The sequence below is a fragment of the Musca autumnalis genome, unplaced genomic scaffold (assembly GCF_047663935.1).
Source record: "Musca autumnalis isolate F117 unplaced genomic scaffold, ASM4766393v1 scaffold_4, whole genome shotgun sequence".
Classification (NCBI taxonomy): Eukaryota; Metazoa; Arthropoda; class Insecta; order Diptera; family Muscidae; genus Musca; species Musca autumnalis.
In genome coordinates, this window is record NW_027411977.1 from 34,601,271 (window position 1) to 34,619,517 (window position 18,247).

Below are 18,247 nucleotides of genomic sequence, written 5' to 3' on the forward strand. Positions count from 1 at the left end.
AAATATCAAAATGTGTTCCTTGTATGAATAGGTTCGGTTTAAAGTGAAGAGGGTTGAGGGATCTGTTGAGTAAGATTAGGGAGCTCTTAAGTTATAATATGAAGCTGTTTAACTCTAAGAGAGAGCTGTTGAACCAAATTAGGGATAGGGTGAGCTATAATAAGAATTTGTTGAAGCGAAAAGCGAGCTGTGGCACGAAATAGTAACTGTGTATAGTGTTGTCACATTTTCTCTAAACACAGGGACAAAATTTTAGATTAGAAGATGACAATTATACATAAACCATTGCATTCTCTTCCCCCAAAAAATATGCAACAAATATATTTGTTTGTTTCTTATTTATTAATAATCATTTAAATTCAATTATTATTGGCATTTGTGATTTTCTCCAACCTTTTTAAAAGCTTAAGGATTCTGTTTCTGTCCGTTTTCAAACCATGTGTTATATAGAATTCCGCCTGAATTTCATCCGTTATTCTTAACAAATATTTGTCTGCTTCGATATCCTTCGACTCCCTTAATGTGCTTTCCTTGAAGATTTCAGGAAGTATATATTGAGAATCCATATTGTAACAGTTTGAAAGTATGTTTCTGACTAATATAATTATTATAATATAGGTGTGCATTTATAGATCGAAAATTTGAATGAACAGTGAGATTTATGTTTTTCATAATTTGTGTATTAAATTGCAGAGAAATGGGGTGACATTTAGATGTTGTGATGAAAAGCAACATAAGCATATTTTCAAATGTTATTTCAAGGTCAAGTTGAAGCATACTTTTGCTTCTATTTGATGTTCCAGCCACATTTCATATCTTTAAAAAAGGTCCAATAATCCATAATAATAACAAATTGGATATTGAGTAATACTGAATGAAAGTTCAATGATTCTTCCTTTTGTTTTAATGTAAACATATAACAACATCAAGTTGATGGTCATACATAATAATGCCTCAACAATGATCATTGTTTCAATCGAATGGTCGCAGAACAATGCTTCCTACTTTTGTTAATAACGTTTAAACTGTGAATCTTATTTAAAAGTATGGGCTTTTTTATACTAAAATTGTAACACGATTAAACATGAATTTCGCAACCCTTCCACCCAACCCAACCTTCCCCCCATTAAAAAAAGAAAAGATTATACTTATTTTCGAAATTGATTTTATTTATAAGTGTTTAAAAACTTTATTAAAAAGCTATTTATATTGTTATCCTCTACTCTACAAGCTATGTTTAGAAGTGCGTTTAGATGTTCTTCTATATAGTTGTCAATATCGCTTAAAATCAATGGTGATACATTCGGCAATTCCTCTACCTTCAGGATTTTAGGCTTCTCCGGGAGACCCTTTCTCAAAATTTCTAACTCGTAACTCATAATTACATGTATGCAGTATTGATCTCCAGTCATATCGTTTAAAAAATTGTTCCGCAACATGGATGTAAATTCATAGTTCTCCATTACTCTACTTAAGTATGCGTCACCGATGCTGTCCTGGAGTAAATGCTGTTGTTGCAAACGGAAGATTGAATCGTCCTTTGAAACTGGCACTGACATATTTAGTACTTTTAAGATGATGAGATACACGTACGATAATTTTTAGAAACTGAATAATTTTTCTAAAACTTCCTTCGCTTTTAAACACTTTATTTGTTTACATTAAATATGCTCAGCATTTTCTATATTAAAAATATATTCCTTTTCAAGTTCAAGACGACAAAATATATACATATATGCATATACATACATACATACAGTGTTCAAAGAATCAGACGTTGTGTGGTCCAATAACCCAGATTCATAACATTTAATCAAAACAAATCCGATATTGTGTAATACTGAATGAAAGTTCAATGATTCCTCCTTTTGGTTTAATGCAAACATACACAGCATAAATTTAAAGGAAGCTGGACTGACGTACATACAAACGCTATACCTCAACAATGGTCATCGATTTCTCATTTGTACACATTGGTTCCCCTTTCCCCCTTAACTCTCCCAATCATATTTGCATTCATATCCAAATCCATTGACAAGATCAATTTGAAGCAACCAAAAATTCAATCCATCGTTCAATTAAATATTAAGATCAAACAATAACAAACAAATCGAGAAGAGAATCGAATTCATATTCAAACACAGCAGATAGCCCCAGGCACTTGTCGCCTTTTGCTTTCGTTAAAGGCGACAATTACGCCTGCTGATTTAAAGGAATGGAAAAAGAACCAAACGACATACACACAAACATAAAATAAAGCGATCGTGGCTGATGATCCAATGCAAAGCAAAAGGAACCAAACGACATACACACAAACATACATATAAACTCATTGCCTCAACAATGGTCACTGCTTCAATCGAAGAGCAATATTCATACAAACATATGGTTAATGCTCTAGCTAATCTTAAAGCATTCGATGCTTGCTTCCCCTTTCAACCTCTTACTCATAAAAATTGCTACAACATAATGCCAATACATTCCTCATAACTGCAAAGAATCAAACATACACACGCACCCACATATACTTTAATATCCCAAACCATCCCTTCAATCCAATATTCAAGTCTTTGCCAATTCATTGCTTAACTTCTGAAATAAACAAATCGAAAAGATCCAAATGAATTAATTTGGATCGTTTCGATTTATGCGCTCAAAGAAATTCTTGTTGCGTACAGTTTCAATCATAATTATTTAAACCCAAATGATGACGTCATTTATTTCACAACATTAGGAACTTAGATCAATTAACTGGCAAACGGACGGACAAACAGGACCACCCACGTTGATCATGGACACGATTCAGCATGCTTACGGACAGACGGAATTCCAAACAGTTCCCGCGGACGGATGGACGGACGGAATTCCAAGAATTGCCCCATGGTAACACGTGTTATTTGTTACATTGCGGACAGACAGACTGAATTCCAAGAATTTCCCACGGTCACACATGCATACATATTTTTCCAGTGTACCACCACAAACGCTATGCCTCAACAATGGTCATCGATTTCTCATTTGTACACATTGGTTCCCTTTCCCCCTTAACTCTCCCAATCATATTTGCATACATATCCAAATCCATTGCAAAGATCAATTTGAAGCAACCAAAAATTCAATCCACCCTTCAATTCAATATTAAAGATTTTGTCGCCTTCATCGAATAATAATAATAAACAAATCGAGAAGATCGATAGAATTCATATTCAAACACACAGCAAATACTCAGTACACTTGTCCTCTGACTTAAAGTAAAGCAAAAGAACCAAACGACATACACACAAACATATACTGAAGCTATCGTGGCTGCTGATCCAATGCAAAGCAAAAGGAACCAAACGACATACACACAAACATACAATAAACACAATGCCTCAACAATGGTCAATGCTTCATAATTAGATCAATCAACAGACAGACGGACAAACGAGACCACCCACATTGATCATGGACACGATCCAGCATGCTCACGGACAGACGGACGGACAAACGAAGCCACCCACGTTGATAGTGGACATGCTTCCCCCCAGCATAAGGAATTCCAAGAATTTCCCACGGTCACCCCATCTCATGGTATGCTGTTTGTTTACTTTATAAATGAGTCTGCGACCCTTTTTACCCCATTTGTTTACTTAAGATATGTAATTTGATACTTTAATTACTATATGACTTGTAATTTGAGTTTTTTAATTGATTTTGAATCCTTTCCTATATTCTACTTTCGTACACATGAGTACGAATTTCTAAAACCATTACCTTTCATAAAAACCACTTCCCAACCTTGATTTCCATACCAAATTTCAAGATTCTAGCTATAGCCGTTCAAAATATACAATTGGTACTAAATTTTATAACTTATAGTACTTTTCATACACTTATAGGTCGAAATTCCAAAAAACCCTTTAGTACATTTTTTTAACTCTCCATCAGTGAACCTCATTCCAAATTTCAGAATTCTAGCTCCTCCCGTTTGCCTAATACAAAGGGTACCATATTTAGTACCTTTAAGTACTTTTCGTACCCTTCCAGATCGAATTTCCAAAAAAAAAAGTCTTATCTCACCCCTACGCACCAACAGCAACCCACAGACAAAATTTCTAGTTTCAGTGGTTTCGCCTGGGCGATGTTATGTCAGTCAGTCACTCATCACTAAGCTCTTTTATATAATAAGATATGTAAGTTATATTTTACATTTTTTCATGATACCTACCCCACAAACGTTTGCAAATAGGCTCTGGAAATTTCCAAAACTACACGGATTTGCCCATAGGATGTTTGTTGTTATTGTTTTTTTTGCATATCCATACGCTGAGGGCATTTAACTGTCGTCATTTCACTCCAAACCACTGTACATCTCAAACTGACCACAACTCTGCGAGATGCCAACAATGCAATTATAAAAATTTCATTATTTGAACACAATGCGAAATGAAATGTTCTCAAAGCTCAAATGTAATCAACAACATTGACAGGGGGTACAATAACAACAACAACAGCAACAGTAAAGCCATGACGACAACAGGCCAATAACATGGCATCATGGTCTGATAAACAGGCATGCAAACAGCAACAACAACAACAAAGGCCAAATAGCATTAGCGGCAGTTAAAGCAATCTACATCTATGGGGCTATGTAAGACAACAATAGCAACAACAAAAAACTAAATATGAAGAGAAAATAAATATATGAACATCTCAAACTTGTAGCTTGTTTGCAAATCTCCTGTTGATAAGCCATTAGTACGGCAACACTCCTTTTTATGTTGAGTGATCTTCAGCAAGGAAACAAGCAACCAGCCAAGTCATTCAGCCAGCCATTCAAGTCAAGCATTAACAGAACGCTTCAACAATCGTTGTCGCATCAGACAACAACAAAATTGCAACAACATGATTATGGCAACATTATCTCATCTCTACAACAATAGCAGTGTGTTGATGATATATGTTGGTGTTCCCCTATACATTGGAAGTATGTGCTCGCGTGTGAGTGTGGGGGAAATCTCAGAAAAATGATGATGCTGATGATGTTGATCCTCATTTTATGTCGTACACCCTCTCTTTACTTCTGTACATTTCGACCAGTGGATCACAGCATATTAAGAGCATCAGCAGAAGCATTATCATTTGTATGGATTTTATTTGTTGCCTTTAACCAGTAATTGCACAGGTGTGTGGGTTGAGATTTTAATAACAAAATGCTAACGTTGTCAGTTCAGTTGTTGGGATATTAGGTTTGAAATATTTTTAGGTAGAATACGGTACAGGTATCATATACAGCGTTATGATATGAAAGCTATTGGCTGGCTGCACGAAATATCCAAACTTATGATAGGTTTGAGTTCTATTTTGTATTTGTTTCTCAAGTGATGGGAGGCTGGAAACCAGTCAGAGACGTCACAGAGATCATGTTTGATATGCGATGTATGGTCGATGGTTCCTCTGTGTGGTTTTGGTGTTCATGCAAACCAACCTAAACAGAATAAGTTCACACATGTGTTTTTGGAATTGAACTAAAGAAAAGCTACAAGAGGAAATAATTCCAAATAGTTAATAAAAATTTCGAAACAAGTCCAAGAATAAATTCAACTAAATTTAAAATTGTTTTCATTTGAAAATCCAGTTATGCTTCTCTGCCAAGAAAAGAGTACAATATGGTTAGGCAATAGATCGAACGAATCGACAAGTGCGCACAAATCGCAGGGAACGCACGCTGCTGTGAACATATGTTTGCATTTGTTTCGTTTGCCTATGTTGGGTTCAGCATATCCCGGAATGTCTGCTCCGGATTCCTTTGGTCCGTGCCGGAACGGAGGAAACCGCACGGTTTGTCACATCCGCATCTTCACTCATATCCAACCTTCGGTGAGATGCAATAGATGTTAGGAGTTGGTGCATCTAGGGGGTTGTTCTGGACTTGTTCACGTGATGGACTAAGACATAGTCCCTGTCTGCATGTTGCGAGAACACAGTCCACAGTGAGTCATCATCAGATTACGAAACTACCTCGTCGTCAGATTACGAAACTCACCCGCAGTTCCCCCAACACCAGCTGTTGTTGTTCCAATCCCAGAAAATGCATCCTTTTTGCAATGTAATCTCAATGGTCTCCGATGTAAGATCGAAGAAATAGTGGACTTCACGAATCGGAAGAAGATGGAGGTCGCGGTGGTGCAGGAACCAAGCTCAACAGCAACTGCAGCTTACAGCGTTGTGATAGTTACAACGTACTGAGGAAGGATAGCACCAAAAGTGGAGTTGGGGATTAGCTTTGCTATTGCACCAGTATATTCAAAACAGACCTATTTCGCTTCAGCCTAACTCTAATGACGGGTACATTGAATGTATAGGGGTAGCAGTCAGGTGTGAGACTGCCGAGATAGAGTTGCTGAACGTATAAATCCGGGCGAGAAATAGCTGCATCTCAGAGGTCTGGAGGACTTTAATGCACATCATAAGATGTGGCATTCGGCCCACGCAAACGACCAGAGGGGTACAGCGCTGGCTGAGCAGATTGATAGCTCTACGTTTTACATTGTCAATGAGGACGCATCTACCAGAATTAGAGGAGAGTGTCATAACTGGCTCCCAATTTCATCACCTCTGAAAGCCGCACATTCGTCAAGCATGGCTGAGTTTCAGAGAGTTCACCAATCACCTCTTCAGAGAACTGCCCAATCTATCTGATGTTCGGGTAGCGAAAATAACGTTTCGAGACATCATCGCTGCTGCAACAGCTCGCAATATACCTGCTGGTCGAATGCCCGAAGCAAGACCAAAATTCCTAGCAGAGGCGACGGGATTAGCAAATGGACGTGAAGAGCTTCGTCAAGCCAAACCCAATGACCCCAGAGTCAAGGAGCTGATACTGGAAGTAAACAGGTCGGTCGGGGAGCATAAACGGTACAAGTGGTTAAATCATCTGAAGAGTTAAATCGTTTTAGCATCTATAAGTGAATTGCGAGCAACGGTTAAGTCACTCTCGAACCCTGAAAGGAGGGAAGATAGGACCACCGTTACGTTTGGCGACGTTACGTTGACTGACCCGAAGAGGTGCGTAGGATATTTCAATCGACAGTTTGTCGAGCACCCCGAGAGTGACAGGGCGAAGAGAATAGTATTACGTCGCATCAGATTTCTCCCTGGCGAGAATGAACCACCACAGTTTACAATGGATGATGTTGCGAATGCCATCAGGAAGGCTAAATCCTCCAAAGCGTTGGCACTCTCCATGGTAGTGCTGAAGCAGCTGGATGAGCCGGGAGTGGACTATCTTACAAAAGTTCTCAACTGGTCGCTAACCACCCTCAATGTTCCCGAGTCTGGAAAATGGCAGGATGGTCCCGCTACTGAATCTAGGCAAGGATTCCAGCAAAAGTGAATCGTACATGCCGATTTCGCTTTTGTCACCCGTAGGAAAGACCCTTGGGGCCTTTGTCCTCCCCAGTACCAGGAATAGCTATCAAGTTGCCGATAATCAGCATGGATTTCGTAAGCAGCTCAGCACGACAACAGCGCTGCACGCCATCTCCCCATATACATACATATTTTTTAAGGACTTAACAAGAGACCGCCGTGTGGTAGAAGAGTGATGGTGGCGCTTGACTTATCAACAGTAAGGCACCCCACACTGTTTGAGGGTATTGAACAGACAACGTTCCGGCCAAGCTTGAAACGTTGGATAGTCAATTATATCCGATCTTAAAACCTTTTTCCACGCCAAACGTTGGATATGAGTGAAGATGCGGATGTGACAAAGCGAGCACAAATATATTGGTCCTGGGTTTTCCCCCGTCCCGTCACGGACCAAAAGAATGCGGAGCAGGCAGCCCGTGATATTCTGCTCCCGACACAGAAAAACAAAACAAATACAATCTACCAACAGAAGCTAGACCGTAGCCCTAGACTAACACCTTGTTCCCGAACATCTACAGCCAAACTCTGAAAACATCGTTTTGCTGATCATCAACCGAACGTCGAATACATCGTGCTCCCGATCTTCTACCGCCGAAAGAACATCTTTTCCCCGATCATCTAGCTTCAAACGGAAGAACGCTATTGCTTTTGTTGATAATTGGTTCAGATTTGGATATAGCTTCCATATATGTATACTAGCAAAGTGCCCGCTACTTCGTATGCGTGAAATATACAAAACAAATAAACAATATATAATATAGAATGGTGGAAACATTTTGTGTACTAATACGTACCACTTTTGTTCGATTTTCGTCACGCCTACACATCAAGAGCAATCCACATTTTTTGAAATAGTTTAATTGAGGTTCTCAGCGCAAATACGGCCTAACCCAACAACCGCCATCCTCATTTCCAGCACTATCTGTTCCCCCAGAACCAATTATAGAACTATTTAGTAGTTTACATGTAAATAGATAAATACGAACCTCCTCCTATTATTTCAAAATTCCCTTTACACAATAACAAATTGTACCAAATCCTTATTTACAACTTTTCGTATATTTATGGCACATATTTCTTAAATCGGACGTTATAAGCAAATGGTAACAGTAATCTTAATTCCAAATCTCATGAATCCAGATCTATCAGTTCATCCAATACAAAATTGTACCATACATGGAACCATTTCGTACCCCTAAGTGTACCTAATTCCACAAATTAGGATTCGAGCGCTATAATTTCACCCAAATCCTAATTGTACAAAATGTAGTACTTTTTGTAAGCATAAGTACGCATTTCCAAAACTAAGTACGCATTTCCAAAACTAACCCCAACAGTAATATTAACTCCAAAATTCAAGATTCTAGCTCTAATCGTTCGCTCAAATCCAAGTTGTACCAAATATAGTACCGTTTAGTACTTTTCGTACATATAAGTACGAATTACCAAAACTTTCTCAATCCTACACCCCAACAGTAATCTTAATTCCAAACTTCAAGATTCCAGCTCTAGCCGTTCGCTCAAATCCAAATTGAACCAAATTTAGTACTTTTCGTACTCATAAGTACAATTTCCAAAACTACTTCCATATCTTAATCCTACACTCCAACAGTAATATTAATTCCAAATTTCTTGATTCTAGCTCTACCCGTTCGCTCAAATCCAAGTTGTACCAAATTTAGTACCGTTTAATAGTTTTCGTACATATAAGTACGAATTTCCAAAACTTCTTCAATCCTACACCCCAACAGTAATCTTAATTCCAAACTTCAAGATTCCAGCTCTAGCCTTTCGCTCAAATCCAAATTGTACCAAATTTAGTACTTTTCGTACTCATAAGTACGAATTTCAAAAACTACTTCCATATCTCAATCCTACACTCCAACAGTAATCTTAATTCCAAATTTCTTGATTCCAACTCTATCCGTTCGCTCAAATCCAAATTGTACCAAATTTAGTACTATTTAGTACTTTTCCTACCCATAACTAAAAATTTCCAAAATTTTATCAATCCTACAATTCAACAGGTATTTTAATTCCAAACTTGAGGATGGCAGCTACATCAGATCACCGAAATCCAAATTGTACCAAATTTAGTACCATTTAGTACTTTTCGTACCCATAAGTACAAATTTTCAAAACTACCTCAGTGCTATGTTCAAACAATAAGCTTAATTCCGAATTTCAGGATTCCAGATATATCCGATAACTCAAATCCAAATTTGGTACCATTTAGTACTATTCGTATCCATAGTACGAATTTCTAAAACTACCTCTATCAACACTCCAACATCAATTTTAATTCCGAATTTCACGATTCCAAATGTATCCGTTCGTCAAATCCAAATTGTACCAAATTTAGTACTATTTAGTACTTTTCCTACCCATAACTACAAATTTCAAAAACTTCATCAATCCTACTTACCAACAGTAATCCTTATTCCGAATCTCGGGATTCCAGCTATATCTGTTCACCCAAATCCAAATTGTACCAGATTTGGTACCATTTAGTACTTTTCGTACACATACATAAGTACAAATTTTCAAAGCTACCTCAGTGCTATGTTCAAACAATAAGCTTAATTCCGAATTTCAGAATTCCAGATACATCCGATAACTCAAATCCAAATTTGGTACCATTTAGTACTATTCGTATCCATAGTACGAATTTCTAAACCTACCTCTATCAACACTCCAATATCAATTTTAATTCCGAATTTCACGATTCCAAATGTATCCTATCACTGAAATCCAAATTGTACCAAATTTAGTACTATTTAGTACTTTTCCTACCCATAACTACAAATTTCCAAACCTTTATCAATCCTACACTCCAATAGTACTCCTTATTCCAAATCTCGGAATTTCAGCTATATACGTTCACCCAAATCCAAATTGTACCAAATTTGGTACTATTTAGTACTATTCGTACCCAAGAGTACGAATATCCACAACTACCTGAATCCTACACGCCAACAGTAATCTTAATTCCAAATTTCAGAATTACAGCTGCATCAGATTACCGTAATCCAAATTGTACCAAATTTAGTACCATTTAGTACTTTTTGTTCCGATAGGTCCGAATTTCCAAACCTACCTCTATCCAGCACTCCAAAAGTAATCTTAATTTCGAATTTCAGGATTCCAAATGTATCTGATCACCCAAATCCAAATTGTACCAAATTTGGTACCATTTAGTACTTTTCGTTGCCATAAGTACGAATTTCCAAAAGTATCCCAATCCCACACTCCAATAGTAATCTTAATTCCAAATTTCACTATTCCAGCTCTATCCGATCACTTAAATTCATATTGTACCAAATTTCGTACCCAAAAGTACGAATTTCCAAAATAACTCTATCCTACACCCCGACTGTAATCCTAATTCCAAATTTCAGGATTCCAGCTCCATCCGTTCCCCCAAATCCAAATTGTACCTTATTTGGTACTATTTAGTACCTTTCGTACCCATATGTACGAATTTCGAAAACTACCTCCATATCTCAAACCTACGCTCCAACAGTAATAGTAATTCCAAATTTCAGAATTCCAACTTTATCGGTTCGCCCAAATTCAAATTGTACCAAATTTAGTACCATTTAGTACTATTCGCACACACGAGTACACATTTTCAAAACCACCTCCTTATATCAACTCATCTTTTAAACCTTGATTTTCATTCCAAATTTCAAGATTTTAGATTTATCCGTTCACGTAATACCAAATAGTACTAAATTTAGTAACTTTTAGTACTTTTCGTACACTTATAGTTCGAATTTCCAAAAACCATTTGGTACACCTTTCTAACTCTCCATCAGTGAACCTCATTCCAAATTTCAGAATTCTAGCTCTGCGCGTTTGCCTAATACAAAGGGTACCATATTTAGTACCTTTTAGTACTAGTTCGAATTTCCAAAAATCCAGCTTTATCCGACACCTTCGGACCAAGAGTGACCCTCACCCAAAATTTCAAGATTCTAGCTTTAGCCGTTTAGTCTGGGCGTTGATTATCAGTCAGTCAGTGAGTCAGTGAATCAGTGAGTCATCATTACTGAACTCTTTTATAAGTATAGATATTCGGCCGATTTCATGTATTTGATACCCCAAACACGCCATGTATGTCAAATTTCTATTTTATTCATTCATTTTATCTGCTGGAATAGTATAACCGGAAGTGTTTGTTTGTGTTTGAAATCTAAACATGAATTGCTTCTTAAATCCTTCAAGAATCCATCTAAAGCTTTCCAGATGATAACTTCTATTTAATATTGCATGTGTGCCCTTCATTCAAATGAATGTCCAGTGTGTCTCTTTCCACCTTCTTATAATGTATCTCTTATATACCTGATATAGCTAAAGCTATCGGTAAGTTGCCTTATAATCTACACACTGCTTTACAATATGACCATGGCTTCATTATGCATAACATCTGGTATTTCCATTGACTTGTAACATATTTAAGAAAGTGGGAGTGGTGGGGTCGTATGGCTAAAATATGTACTCAGAGTCGGGGAAGCGGACACGTTCGTAAGGTTAACATATCTAGCGCCTTTAAAAAATATGCCAGAGGGGATAACCCACTCGTAAGAAATTCAGCAAAATATATGGGCTATTTTACACCATTAGCCTTCCCTGTACATCATCTGGAAATGACATGGAAATCAGTTCAGAAGTTTTGGGATAGAACATATTTAAAATGTGGGCGTGGTCGAGTCTTAAGGCCACAAATAAGTGCCTAGGGTTGGAAACACAACCGCCCGCTCCGCCGAAATTCCACAAAATATATAGCTTATTTTCACCAGGAGACATCCCTGTACATCATCTGAAAATTATATGAAAATCGGTTCAGAAGTTTTGGAGATATAAAAAGGCATGGTCGGGCCTTTAGGTCCCAAATAAGAACGTAGGGTGGGGGACACAACCACCATGGCAAATTAATTTTCAAACCAAGATTTACAAAAATTACTTACTTACTTAGCTTGCCCATTACAGAACATTTGTTCCATAGACCGAACTAAGAAAAGATCTCGAATTCTCTCTGTTTAGTGCTTCGCTTTCTGGAATACCGCGCCTTGTCATCTCTTCATCCACTTGTTTGCGCCATCTATTCTTTGGCCTGCCAATTCTGCGTGCTCCGCCATGTGCGGGTTCATCATCGCTCATTCTTAGTATATGGCCTAGCCAACGCAATCGCTGCATCTCGATACGTTTAACTATATTGATGTCGTTGTATAGCAGATACAGCTCGTGGTTCATACGACGTCAATATTCACCGTCAACGCAGATTGGTCCGTATATCATTCGAAGAATTTTTCTCTCATACACGTCAAGCACTGTCTTATCTGCTTGCGCAAGTACCCAGGCTTCGGAGCCATACATCAGCACGGGTAGTATCAGTGTTTTGAAAAGCGTTATTTTTGTTTGACGAGTTGTGGTTTTGTTTTTGAAGTGCTTACTTAAGCCAAAGTAGCATTTGTTGGTCAATACAATTCTTCCTTTTATTTCACAACTGATGTCGTTTGTTGTGTTTATGGCGGTGCCGAGGTAAACGAAGTCTTTTACTACCTCAAAATTATAGAAACCAACTTCAACAGTGGGTCCGATCTAAATGGACGCATTGCGCGTCCATACCATCAACTTGGTCTTCTAGCCGTTTACCGCCAGACCCACTTTAGCAGATTCTCCTTCGACCTTCATAAAGATATCGGTTACTTCTTTTACTGACCGTCCCATGGTGTCTATATCATTAGCATAAGCAAGTAACATGTGCCATTTCTTTTGACGTTTGCCTCTCGTATAACCTTTTCTAGCAGGATGTTGAAAATATCACACGAAAGGCTGTCTCCTTGCCTGAAATCTCATTTGGTACAAAACTCTTCGGATATGTTCTTTCCTATTTTAACCGAGGATCGAGTATAAGTTAATGTCATTCTACAAAGCCGAATGGGATTTGCATGAATACCGTTTAGGGCTGTCGAAGGCTGCTTTATATTCGACGAAAAGATGGAAGGTGTCGATCTGCATCTCTTGGGTCTTCTCCAGGATTTGCCGCAGGGTAAATATCTGGTTAATGTTGGACTTGCCAGGTCTAAAGCCGGATTTGTAATGTCCAATTATTTCGTTGACCATGGGCTTTAGTCATTCGCACAATATCCCTGACACTTTCTTGAAGGCGATAGGGAGAAGACTTATGTCCCTATAGTTGGAGCATAAAGTTGTATCTCCTTTCTTATGGACGGGACACAGGATGCTCAGATTCCAATCGTCGGGTACGCGTTCTTCCTGCCAGATGGAGCTAACTAGCTGATGCATACACCTTATCAGCGTGTCGCCTCCGGTTTTAAACAGCTCGGCTGGTAGGCCATCAGCTCCTGCTGCCTTATTATTATTCAGCCGGTTTATTGCTGTCTTTACCTCATCTTGGCCGGGTGGTATACATTCAATACCATCTTCTGGGATTGGATCTGTGGTATCTTCGTCGACTTCGATACTATTGGATACCAACAGTTTGGAAAAATGCTCTTTCCATATCCTTAGCACACTATCTGTATCAGTTACCAGATTACCTTGCTGGGTCTACAGGAGGATGTGCCAGTTCCACAGTCATCAGTTTGATGTTTTACTCTTTGGTAGAATTTTCGGACTTTATTCTGTCTCCTGTACATCTCGATTTTTTCACACTCCCGCTTTTCCATCTCTCTCTCTTTTTCCTGCGGAAAAGACGTTTCTCCTCTTTCCTTTTCTCCCGATACCTCTCGTGCGCTACGCGTTGCTACTGATTGTAAAGTAGCCCTATATGCCGCATTTTTCTCTTCGATAATTCCATGGATTCCTTGGTGGAGGTCTCTAGTATCCAAGTACTGATTTTGCGGCTGTTTGCATGGAGTGGGCAATGTTTTGCCATTGTCCTGATATGTTATAGGGATGAGGAGTGGTTTGATTAAGCAGTTGGACCAGTTGAGTGCAATATGATGTGGCTATCTGTTGTGATTGCAGCTTACCGATGTCCAACTTCCGTGTTGTGTCTGTTCGCACTTTGTTTGCTACGTTTAATCTGTTACGTACCATTGTTGCAAAAGGTAGTTGTCCGATTCTATGTTTGCACCTCGGAACGATCGTACATCCAACACGCTTAATGCATGTCTTCCATCTATCACAACGTGATCAATTTGATTTGATTTGAATATATATTTGGTCTGCTCGTCCTTGTCTTCAGTGGGAGCATGAGCGCAAATAAAGCTGATGTTGAAGAATTTTGCTTTCAATCGAATTGCAGCGAGTTTTTCATTCACTGGGGTGAAGCTGTAGTCCAGATGTTTTAATCTCCGACCAACTACAAATCGGCAAACAAACTCATGCTATATGTCATGACAGCTATAATGCAGTGCGTCACCTTTAGGTGTTGTTGTGACGCCTTTCCCAATCCATCGTATTTCCTGTATGGCAGTAATGTCGGCCTTGTAATTTTCAACTACATCTGCCATTGTGTAAACTGCACCTTCTCTATAAAGAGTGCGAACATTCCAGGTGCAGATTCGCAGATCATGGTCCTTAAAACGTTTGCGGGGTTCGTCAACATTAGAGGGGTTTGTTTTTCTTTTCTTTCGTTTTTTCATAGTAGGCTGGTTTTTTTGGTAGGGTAGGGTTACTAACCCGACGCCCAAACCCAAGTTTTTAACGTTTTCATGGGTGAACGCGCGGCACATGTTAGCTCACTACCTTTAACGGGTGTTAAAAGCAGTTCCCCAGGTGACACCACGGGGAGGTCAGTGTCCAGTGAAAGAGGGACCAAGATAAATCCTGGCCTTTGCCATGTTAAAGCCGGTCAGGACCGTTCCTTAGTATCTTCCATCCCCTACGTCACCCGATTTGCAAAAATAGCGTTTTTAAAAAATAGGGCCAAGTGGAGGTTCTCCTACCCCTCCGAAATTCGACAAATTATATTTCCTATTTTCACCAAGGTTCATCCCTGTATATTTTCTAAAAATCGGTTCAGTAGTTTCAGAGATATAAAATATTTATAAAAATTGGGAGTTCGGGTCTTTACGCTCTAAATAAGTACCTAGGCTCGGAGATTCAACAACCATTGCCTCGCAAATTTATTTTCCAAACGATACGTTCGTAAGTTTTTCAAAAATTGCGTTTTTAAAAAATAGGACCTAGGAAAGGTTCCCCACCCCCTCCGAAATTCAACCAAATATTTAACTTATTTTCACCACTGGTCGCCCCTATACATTCTGTGAAATTTTCAAGAAAATCTGTTAAGTAGTTTTGTATATACATATAACAAATTTATAAAAGTGGCCGTGTTCGGGTCTGTAGGCCACAAATGAGTACCTTGGGTCTAAGACACAACCACCATTATCTCGCAAATTAATTTTCTCACCGATACCTTCGACAGTTTTGTCAAAAAAAAACTTTTTTTAAATAAGGCATAGGGGAGGTTCCCCGCCCCTCCGAAATTTAGCAAAATATATAGCCTACTTTCACCACGTGTCCTTCCTGTACATTCTCTGAAATTTTCAGGAAAGTCGGTTCAGTAGTTTTGGATATATAACATATTTAAAAAAGGGGGCGTGCTAAAATAGCGTTTCTAAGAAAGTAGGGCATAGGGGATGTACGGCGCTACTACGAAATTCAAAAATATGTATAGCCTATTTTCCCCACGGGTAGCTACCGAGAAATCTGCTAGAGCAGAACCCGCCGACTCACCGCGAACTCCTCAGCTGTCTATTTCTATTGATATTCGCGTTTCAATTTTCGGCTATGTATGTCCATGATTTTGCACTGTATAAAGCGGAAGATACCGTCAATTTTCCAGTACAACATCCTCTCTGATAAATGTATGAATGTCCAGAACAGAATATAATTACTATCTGGAAGGTGTTTTTTAAGGATTTACCTACTACGTCCCTGATTTCTAAAACCACTATTAAAAACGTCATCACTGATAAATTTATTTTCCAATAAACGCACAATCCCAATCAGCAATAAATAATATTAAATATTATAAATTCTAATTTTCAACACAAAGTCAAAACTGAAATATTGAATTGAATTATTTCAATTTACAGACTATTCACAACTATAGTTATAAAAGTTCAAAGCCATTGATAAAAAAAATACTAAAAAGAAAAAAACATAAATTCTGACAACGGCAATTGATTGTGACCATGAACATAATATTCCGTTAACAGATGAATCAGTTTCGGACAAACATCTGCTAAACATATGCCTAATGTCACCAAGGCATTACCCCATGTCCATGATTAGTTCTTAAGAAAGTGCGATCACTGTCAACAAATGAGTGTGGAATTTAAGTGAGTCTGTCGTCGCCAACATCAAGCCTATTGTCATTGTGGACAATCTAAACGATGACATTAATACCAATTTGAGAAATTTCCCATCAAAGGCATAATACAAAGTAGACACGGAAAGCAATGCGTGTAGCATAAATGGCCAAATATTAGCCAATCTCGACAGAGGAGGAAATTCATTGACATTCATACATGACACAAACTGGCAATTGGAAGTTATGAGGCTCATAACATTTATGTTCTTCTTTAGCTTCAATGCTATTTATGTGATATGGACAAAAACCTACGCACAAGCTTTATGTTTCGGGGCCATTGAATTTGCATTTTAAATTTAAATGCAGAGAATATTCGTCGAATATTCGTTTGGAATAACCGTAGCTGCTAAAAGTTCATTGAAATTGAACGAGAGTTGTGTGTGTGTGTGTTTGGCGGCTACAATGAATTATTACAATTGCCAAATGATTTCCATGGCGTCTTTTTCTCCATTTTCGTGGCCTTTTCTTCTGCATTTTCGGCTTTAAACCTCTGTTGTGGTAAATATGATGTAAGTATTGATAAACAATCTTTTGTGCAGCCGAAAAAAAACAATGATCGGCTATTGGTAAAAATATTAAATTGTTTCCTCATCGATTTTCTTAGCCAGATACCGTTTGTGTTTTCTTCGTCTTCTGTTAAAATGAGAGCTGGAGGAATACTTAAAATAAGTTGAGTGAAATCGTTTTCTTTTGGATTTGTCTTGGTGGTACAAAGGCCTGCCATGGAAGGCTTTGCTAATACATTGTATATGACCCTAAATATTTCAAACCGTTAAATTTGGATGTAAAAGTCATTTATCTAGAAGCAACAACTAAAAACGGCTCGGTCGAACTTTTTATACCCTCCACCATAAAATATTTGTTAGTTTTCTTTCCTGTCCACAATTTTAGGTGGAAATGTTTTGTGACCAAGCATACACAAATTCTTTAATATCGCCAGAAAATGTTTTAAAAATGATTTCAATCGGTCAAAGTGTGGATCTATTTGACATTTTTCGTGAAGAAGTTTTGCAAACTCTGGTAACCTCAAATGTCAAATAAAAGGTAGATCGGTCAAAAAGTTAATTCTCAAAGTATCTAAAATCAAGCTCGAGGTCATGTTTAATTTTTAAAATTTTCTTTATTAATTTATATTTCGCAATTTGAATTGAATTGAATTGCATCTTCAGGATGATCTAGAATTTGTTAACAGGAAATAAAGAACAATGTGATCTGGTTCAATACAAAGTTGAGGATACTCTCACAGAAGCTGAAGTAATTACTTTACGAAATGTTGAAAAGACAATATTTGATTCTGCTGAAAATAAACAGAAAGAGAAACATTTACACAAATTTGAAAAATTGAGAACAAAGCAAAGAGAATAACTTAACTTAAAATAAATGAGAATTGGTTTGTAAACAAAGCAAAAACAACATTTCTTACTTACTTAGCTGGCCCATTACAGAACATGTGTTCCATAGACCGAACTAAGAAAAGATCTC